Source organism: Ips typographus, linkage group LG1 (assembly GCF_016097725.1).
Source record: "Ips typographus isolate SLU linkage group LG1, UJ_Ityp_2.0, whole genome shotgun sequence".
Lineage (NCBI taxonomy): Eukaryota > Metazoa > Arthropoda > Insecta > Coleoptera > Curculionidae > Ips > Ips typographus.
Window position 1 is genome coordinate 18,322,079 of NC_138422.1, and position 8,073 is coordinate 18,330,151.

General features: G+C 32.5%; 1 long non-coding RNA gene across 1 annotated transcript; it reads left to right on the plus strand.

Annotated features, from left to right (window-relative positions):
• Positions 1-322: 322 nt before the first annotated feature.
• LOC145731148 (uncharacterized) lies at positions 323-7,117 on the plus strand. Its single transcript, XR_014178752.1, has 2 exons — positions 323-1,004; positions 6,166-7,117. It is a non-coding gene; the product is annotated as an uncharacterized LOC145731148 (long non-coding RNA).
• Positions 7,118-8,073: the final 956 nt, after the last annotated feature.

Sequence of the window (8,073 nt, forward strand, 5' to 3'; positions counted from 1 at the left end):
ACGTCCCGGCCCACGTCTCCCCCTCAGTTTTGACCTGGATATAAGTATCAGCGGCCTCTAAGTATGTGGCCCAGATAAAACGTTTTTCGTTGTTTTACGATTTAGGATTTTTCTCTCTACTCCAACTCTCTGCAAGACATATTCCTTTGACATGTGTCTTGTCCAGTAGATCCGAAGTATTCTTCGTAATGTCCACATTTCGAATGCTTCTATTCGTTTCAGTGATGATGATGTCAGTGTTGGTTCTGATGTCTGATCTTCTCTGGAGAAGTATATTTTTGATTTTCAGGTACCTACGTAGTTTTGATGATGCGTAGTGAGGGATGGTAGAGAAACAACTCAGGTCACAGATAAGCCTCGTTTATTATAAAATGATTAAAATAAGGAATACAGTGGGGTTATTCTTACCCCCAGATTAGAAGGGCCACTAACGCCGTATTTACCGACGTCTTCATGGAAGTTACGGGGAGACAAGGTGTTCTTGTACGGTGTCACCAAAGGACCAAGCAGTAAACTGATAAGGTTCCACTGGCGCAAATATTATTAGAAGGCTGAGTTACGTTCCTAGAAATGCTAACATTGTAGTAATAAATGCTTATGCTTAGCTCAGTACATTTAATGTATTAAATAGGACTGTAACCTACATTTGAGTTAGTTGTCACTTGTCGCTTTACCGCTAACAATAAAGTTTTTTTTAAAAATTTGTTATCGAATCTCGGTTCCTAACTGGCGCAGTCGGTAGGATTTGTTCAACGGCGTGCATCGTGCATTTTCCGGTTCGTCTCAACGATTCGTGAACAGATCCGAACATCAAAAAACTAGTTTCGGGAACGGCAAGCAACTCATTGACCAGGGAATTGCCCAACTTCGACAAGTCCTATTGGTGCGAGACTCAAGGAACAAGAATCGTCCTTAAGGCCTCATAAGTAACCCCAGGGAGCAGACAAGCATCGCTTCTCCTATTGGATCCTAGACTAAGGAATGAAGCTACTTCTAATACTATTGTAAGTGGAAAATACTGATTTATTGATTGCATGTTTGGTGAAACAAGTTGGAAAACCAATATTACAATTTAAAATAATTGCTTTAATTAGTTCATTAATAACAAGTTTATTTTCTGTAAAATGGCTACTAATTATGCATTAATCAGATATCAAGCTGATAATATACCTTTGTTTGACGGTAATGCCAAACATATAAGTAGATTTATTACAGCTTGTGAAAATTTTCTTGGCGCACACCAAGATAGAGCTAATGTTAATGCACCCTTAAATATTGCATTATTTGATACTATTTTAAGTAAACTAACTGGTAGAGCAGCAGATTTAATAGCTTCTAGAATCGAATTAAACAATTGGAACCTAGTAAAAGATGCTATTTATGCCACATTTTCTGATCAAAGATCTACAGATTGTGTAGTGCAAGATATCATAACTATGAAACCATATAAATCTGAAAATTCATTGCAATTCGGTATTAGGTTGCAAGACGCTAGAAGTCTGTTGTATTCAAAAGTTAACGCATCAAATGACCCTCGCGAAGTAAAATTATTAAAAATCTCCGAGTATGGTAAACTAACCATGAAAACCTTTATTAATGGTTTAGATTATCATATGCAATTAGTAATTAGATTGAAAAATCCCCAAACTTTAGAAGAGGCAATGACTCATGCAATTGACGAGGAAAATTTTATTTACTTCAGAAACAGAAATAGTGTAACCAATAAAATTTCCCCTCATTCCAGCAGCATTGTACCTAATCAAAATAAAAATAACATTTTTCAAAGTCAACCTGTAGTGCAAACCATGCATCGACCTATATTCCATAGAGAAAATGGGAACGTAATGCATACTATGCCCACACAGTTGCCAAGACCCACATTTAATGCATTTCAGCATAACACAGCACCAACACAACAGTACCATAATAATTTTCCCCGAAATCAGTATCAAAATGGGAACAACCTAGCTTTCAAAGGTTATGGACAATTTAGACCCAGATCAAATCAAACTCGAAATTTTCAACACGGTTTTACAAATCAAAATCAATTTGGTCAAAGTAATCGATTGAGACAATTTAATCAAAATCAAAATTTTAGTAGAGGTGAGCCTATGGATATTTCGTCAGGTAACGTTAATCATTAAAAGAGCTCTTCAACAACAAAATAGACCTCAAAATCGTACTTTTACTAGCCAAGAGCTATATAACCAATCTGTTGAAACACCAACAGAAGAATTTCTTCAAGACCCAAATGACGAATCATTTGCGTTTGACACACCTATAATGTCTAATAATAATTTTGACCCTTATACAAATGAAGAAAACAATCAATGTTTCGATTCTGAAAATGACAATTACGTAGACACAAACTCTCAATATGAAAATATGCAGCAATCCGATAATGTAAATTTTCAGATAGACCCGTCAATCAGTCACCAAATTTAACAATACATTTAAATAACTACACTCATTGTGATTTACCTGTCATTTTCTTACCAGAGCTAAATGCCTACTTTTTAATAGACACAGGAAGCGGCAAAAGTTTCATTAAACCTGAACTAGCTTATTCAATTTATCCAAAATTAATTTCACAAGATCTATTTACTGTCAAAACGGCACATGCAACCTCTTTGCATAGTGAAGTAGTTGAAATACCAATTTTCTCTTCATTTAAGATTTCAGGAAATCATAAATTTTACATATTTGACTTTTCACCTAGATTTGACGGACTTTTAGGTATTGACTTCTTAAAACAAACTGGTGCAAGTGTAAACTTAAATAACTGTATGTTAGAAACACCTGAAGTTGTAATACCCTTATTGTTCGATAATCAACCTAACAATTCAATCAACTGTAATACTTTTGAAATTGTAATATCACCTAGAACATGTCAAAAAGTGAAACTTCCTGTTAAACAACAACAAGGTTTAGGTATATTAAACTACATAAATTTTGGAAAAGCGGAAATGCCAGAAGCCATAGTAGAAGTTAATAATTTTCATGCATTAACAACTATTTTAAATCCTTCTGAAAATCCTATAAAAATTAACATTTTTGAACCTTTAAATATTGAAAAAGTAAATGAAACGGAAATAAATTTTGTGGAAAAAATGGAAACTAACACGGAAATTAACGAATATTATGACAACCTTCAAAAACAAAATTTAAAAAATTTACGTCTTTCTCATTGTAACAAAGAAGAATTTAAAGCTATTAGAAATCTTTGTTTTCAATATCGAGACATATTTTATTGTGAAGGAACACCTTTAACTTTCACTAATCAAATTAAACATAAAATCAATTTAACGGATGAAACCTCATTATTTACAAAGACATATCGATACCCCGCAGTGCATAAACAAGAAGTAAATATGCAAATAAACAAAATGCTTGAAAATAATATCATTCAACACTCTAATTCTCCTTGGAGTAGTCCCATTTGGATTGTACCAAAAAAATTAGACGCATCTGGAAAAAGGAAATGGAGAATAGTCATAGACTATAGAAAATTAAATGAAAAAACCATCGATGATAAATTTCCTTTACCAAATATATCGGACATCCTTGACAAGTTAGGAAAAGCTCAGTATTTTTCTACTCTTGATCTTGCTAATGGATTTCATCAAATTGAGTTAGATCCTTTGGATATTCCTAAAACTGCATTTTCTACAGATACAGGTCATTATGAATTTAATAGAATGCCATTCGGACTTAAAAACGCACCTTCAACCTTTCAAAGAGTTATGAATAACATGCTCAGAGGACTTCAAAATGAGACATGTTTAGTCTACCTTGATGATATAATCATTTTTAGCACATCCCTTCAGGAACATATTGAAAGACTTCGTGAAGTTTTTGAACGTCTTCGACAATCAAATTTCAAAGTTCAATTAGACAAATCAGAATTTTTACACAAAGAAGTCGCTTATCTTGGACATAAAATAACATGTGAAGGAGTAAAACCCAATCCTGAAAAAATCGAATCAGTAAAAAATTTTCCAATTCCAAAAACTCAAAAAGAAATTAAATCTTTTCTTGGATTAGCAGGTTACTACCGTAGATTCATTAAAGACTTTGCCAAAATTACAAAACCATTAACCATTTGTTTGAAAAAAGGAGCAAAAGTAACTCATAATGAAGCCTTTATTAAATCTTTTGAACACCTTAAAGAATTACTAATAAATGCACCTATTTTAAAATATCCAGATTTTTCAAAACCTTTTGTGCTAACCACTGATGCTTCAAATATAGCTTTAGGGGCTGTATTGTCACAAGGCAATCCACCAAATGATCAACCCATTGCTTATGCATCTAGAACCCTTAATGAAACAGAGCAAAAATATTCCACAATAGAAAAGGAACTCTTAGGAATAGTATGGGCTTGTAAATATTTTCGACCATATTTGTATGGACAGAAATTTAAAATTTACACTGATCACAGACCATTAGTTTGGCTGTTTAATCTAAAAGAACCTAATTCTAAGTTGGTTCGTTGGAGACTTCGACTTGAAGAATTTGACTACGAAATAATTTATAAGAAAGGTAGTTTAAACACCAATGCTGACGCTTTATCTAGAATCCCAATTAACGCTTTGGAAACTGAATTTCTAGTTAATTGCCCAGGAAATATTGACAATGATGTTTCGGAATTTCTAAATGATAATTTTGATCCTAACCATATTACTAATGAAATGGTAGCCGAAACAATTAAAGAAATCGAGCATGATTGTCAACCTAAAATTAATATTATTTCTGATGTATTAATTCGTCCATCTAATAATAATAATCAAAGTGACACCTTATCGGAGACAGCACATAGCGTAAATGCTATAGATAACTATTCAAATATGACTATGTTAGATGAAATCATTAACAACAAAACTCATCAATTAATCATTAAAAAATCTCCTTACGATTCTTACAGTAAAGTTGAACGTGAAAATTTTGATGGAAATAAAATTATACATGCAACTTTACCACCCAATGTTGAACGTATTAAAGATTTTCTTAAAGAATATCTAAATGCCAAAACAACATACGTTTACTTTTATTCGAAAGAGCTAAGAGTATACTTTCAACATTGCATGAATAATTATTTTAAAAAAGCCAAGCTTGTTGAATGTTCAAAATTAATTAACAACGTACATCCAGAAGAACGTCAATTAATGATTAAACATAGACATGAAGGTAAAACCAATCACCGCGGAATTCAGGAAACATACAATCATTTAAAATCCAATTATTATTGGAAATCCTTAAAAACTGACGTTACCAATTATATTAATAATTGTGAAATTTGTCAAAGATCAAAATATAATCGAAGACCGCCTAATCAACCACTAATATTGACACAAACGCCAACAAAGCCTTTTGAGATAATCCATGTTGACACGTTTATGGCAGGAAATCAAAAATTCCTAACTTTCCTAGACAAATTCTCAAAAGCTGCACAAGCTATGCCTTATTCAGGAAATGCTACATCGTGTGCTGAACAATTAATACACTTCTTTCAGTTTTTCGGTATTCCACAACAAATTGTTGCAGACAATGGTTCCGAATTTCAAAATGAGGTTGTAAAAGGATTATTGAATGCACATGGAATACAAATACATTTTACTACACCCTATCATCACGAATCTAATTCACCTGTAGAGAGATTACATTCAACTCTTATTGAACATTTAAGAATTCTTAAAGAATCTGATCCACGCGCTAATATCACTAAGCTAATGCCTTATGCAATAATTGCTTATAATAGTACTATTCATTCAAGTACCAATTTTACACCCTTTGAATTAGTACTCGGACACACAGATTCAAGAGACCCAATGAAATTAATACCCTCTCACGTTTACACAGAGTATATTAACAATCACAAAAATAATACACAAATTTTATACGAGAAAATCAGTGAAAAATGTCAAACAAACAAAGAACAAATAATGAATAAAATTAATGAAAATAAAACAAACTGCGATCTAACTGTCGGATGTCAAGTTTATAAGAAATCTGGAGATAGATCAGCTAAAACTAAAAGTAAATTTTTAGGCCCTTTCATTCTTCAGGAAATATTACCAAATAATAAAATCAAAATCAAAAATCCTAAAAATAATCAAATTGAAGTAATTCATATTAATGAAACCAAAATCAAATCTGTTATTCCAGATTTGGCTGGACCTTCGGGACAAGAATAAAACTTCATAATTTAGACAAACATCCAGGGATACTACCCTTTAAAATTGGAACAGCTGAAATTATATCTGACCATTGGACATTTATTCAAGAATATAAGTTGAAGCCAATAATTGATCAATACCAATCATTAAAGGATAAAGCTCAACATCTTTCCAGTAGCATTACTAAAAACACATCAGAATTTAATAATGCTTTGTTTTCATTACACATGTTGGAAAACAGAATTGACAACCTTTTGGAACAAATTATCCCTACCTTCGAATTTAAACATAAGAGTAAACGAGGATTATTTAACCCATTAGGAACTTTCATTAAAAGCATAACTGGAAATTTAGATCAGAATGATGCTGAGGAAATAAACATAAAAATTACGGCTTTGCAGCAAATGCAAAACAAACTTAAGACCGATGCAATCAATCGAATAACATTAATAGATTCAACAGTTCAAAAGTTTCAAAAAATGATATCAAATATCACTCACAATGAAATCATTTTAAAATCGCGAATTTTGCAGATTGAACAAGCTATTAAAGAAGCTAAACTACTGCATGAAGATATGAAAATATATTTTCAAACATTCGCAATAATCAATCAAATCACATTGCTGTATCAATCTATTTATAATATTCTTGACACACTAGAAATTGCAATCAGTTTTGCCAAATCAAACACTTTGCATAATTCGATAATTGACCCTAAGCATCTATTATTGGAAATCAAAAAGCTAGAACCACATTTTCAAATGAATAAATTACCAGTTCAAAGTAACATAGAAAACATCTTAATTTTAGAAAAATTAATCGAAATAAAATGTTACTTAAAAGAAACCAGCTTGATTTTCATATTGGAAATTCCACTTGTTGAATCGGATATGTACCAATATTTTGAAGTATTTCCACTTCCGGTACTTAACGATGGAACATTTTGGGTCAACATTCCACACAAGCCATACTTAGCACTCCATAACTCCAAGTACCAATACATGAGTTCAAGATGTCAAGAAATGGTTCCAGAACAGTTCCTTTGTAAGCGGACTCACAGCAGTACCCAGGAAAAGCTTTCTCCCTGTGAAGTTCAATTACTTAACCATGAGCCGAACATAACATCGTGCCACCCTTTTCAATTAGAAGTTGCGTCGATCCAAATTACAAAAGTCGCCGATGGCAAATGGATAATCATTGTCCCAACTCGCATCACAGCTAAGTTAAGTTGTCAGGAAAATGAAGAAACTATGCCATTGATGGGCACCTATCTTGCCGAAGTACCGATTGATTGTCAAATCAAAATGCAATCAATCATGCTACAGACATTCAAACCAAACCAATTACAATATCAGGAGTTGATACTTCCACAATTGGATTTTAGTCAAATGAGGAAAAATCAATCAAAAGGTTATCAACCGCCATCATTGGACTTGGATGCTGTCAATATCAAAGAAGTGGACCAAATACGTCTTAAACTTCAAGAACAGAAAAAAGAACTTTCCGAATTTTCTAGTAATGTGTATGTTAATAGTGTTAGTTTTTGGACTATTGTACTTTATATAGGAATTACGTGTTTAATAATCTATTTTATAATATTAAGGTTTGTTCCAAAGTATTTCAAGAAACATAACGATCCCGAAAATTGTGAAAATGTCATTATTGTGTAAAGGTGAAATCACGTCTTTCTAATCCGTGCTTTCATCTACGAGGGGAGGAGTTACGTTCCTAGAAATGCTAACATTGTAGTAATAAATGCTTATGCTTAGCTCAGTACATTTAATGTATTAAATAGGACTGTAACCTACATTTGAGTTAGTTGCCACTTGTCGCTTTACCGCTAACAATAAAGTTTTTTTTAAAAATTTGTTATCGAATCTCGATTCCTAACTGCTGT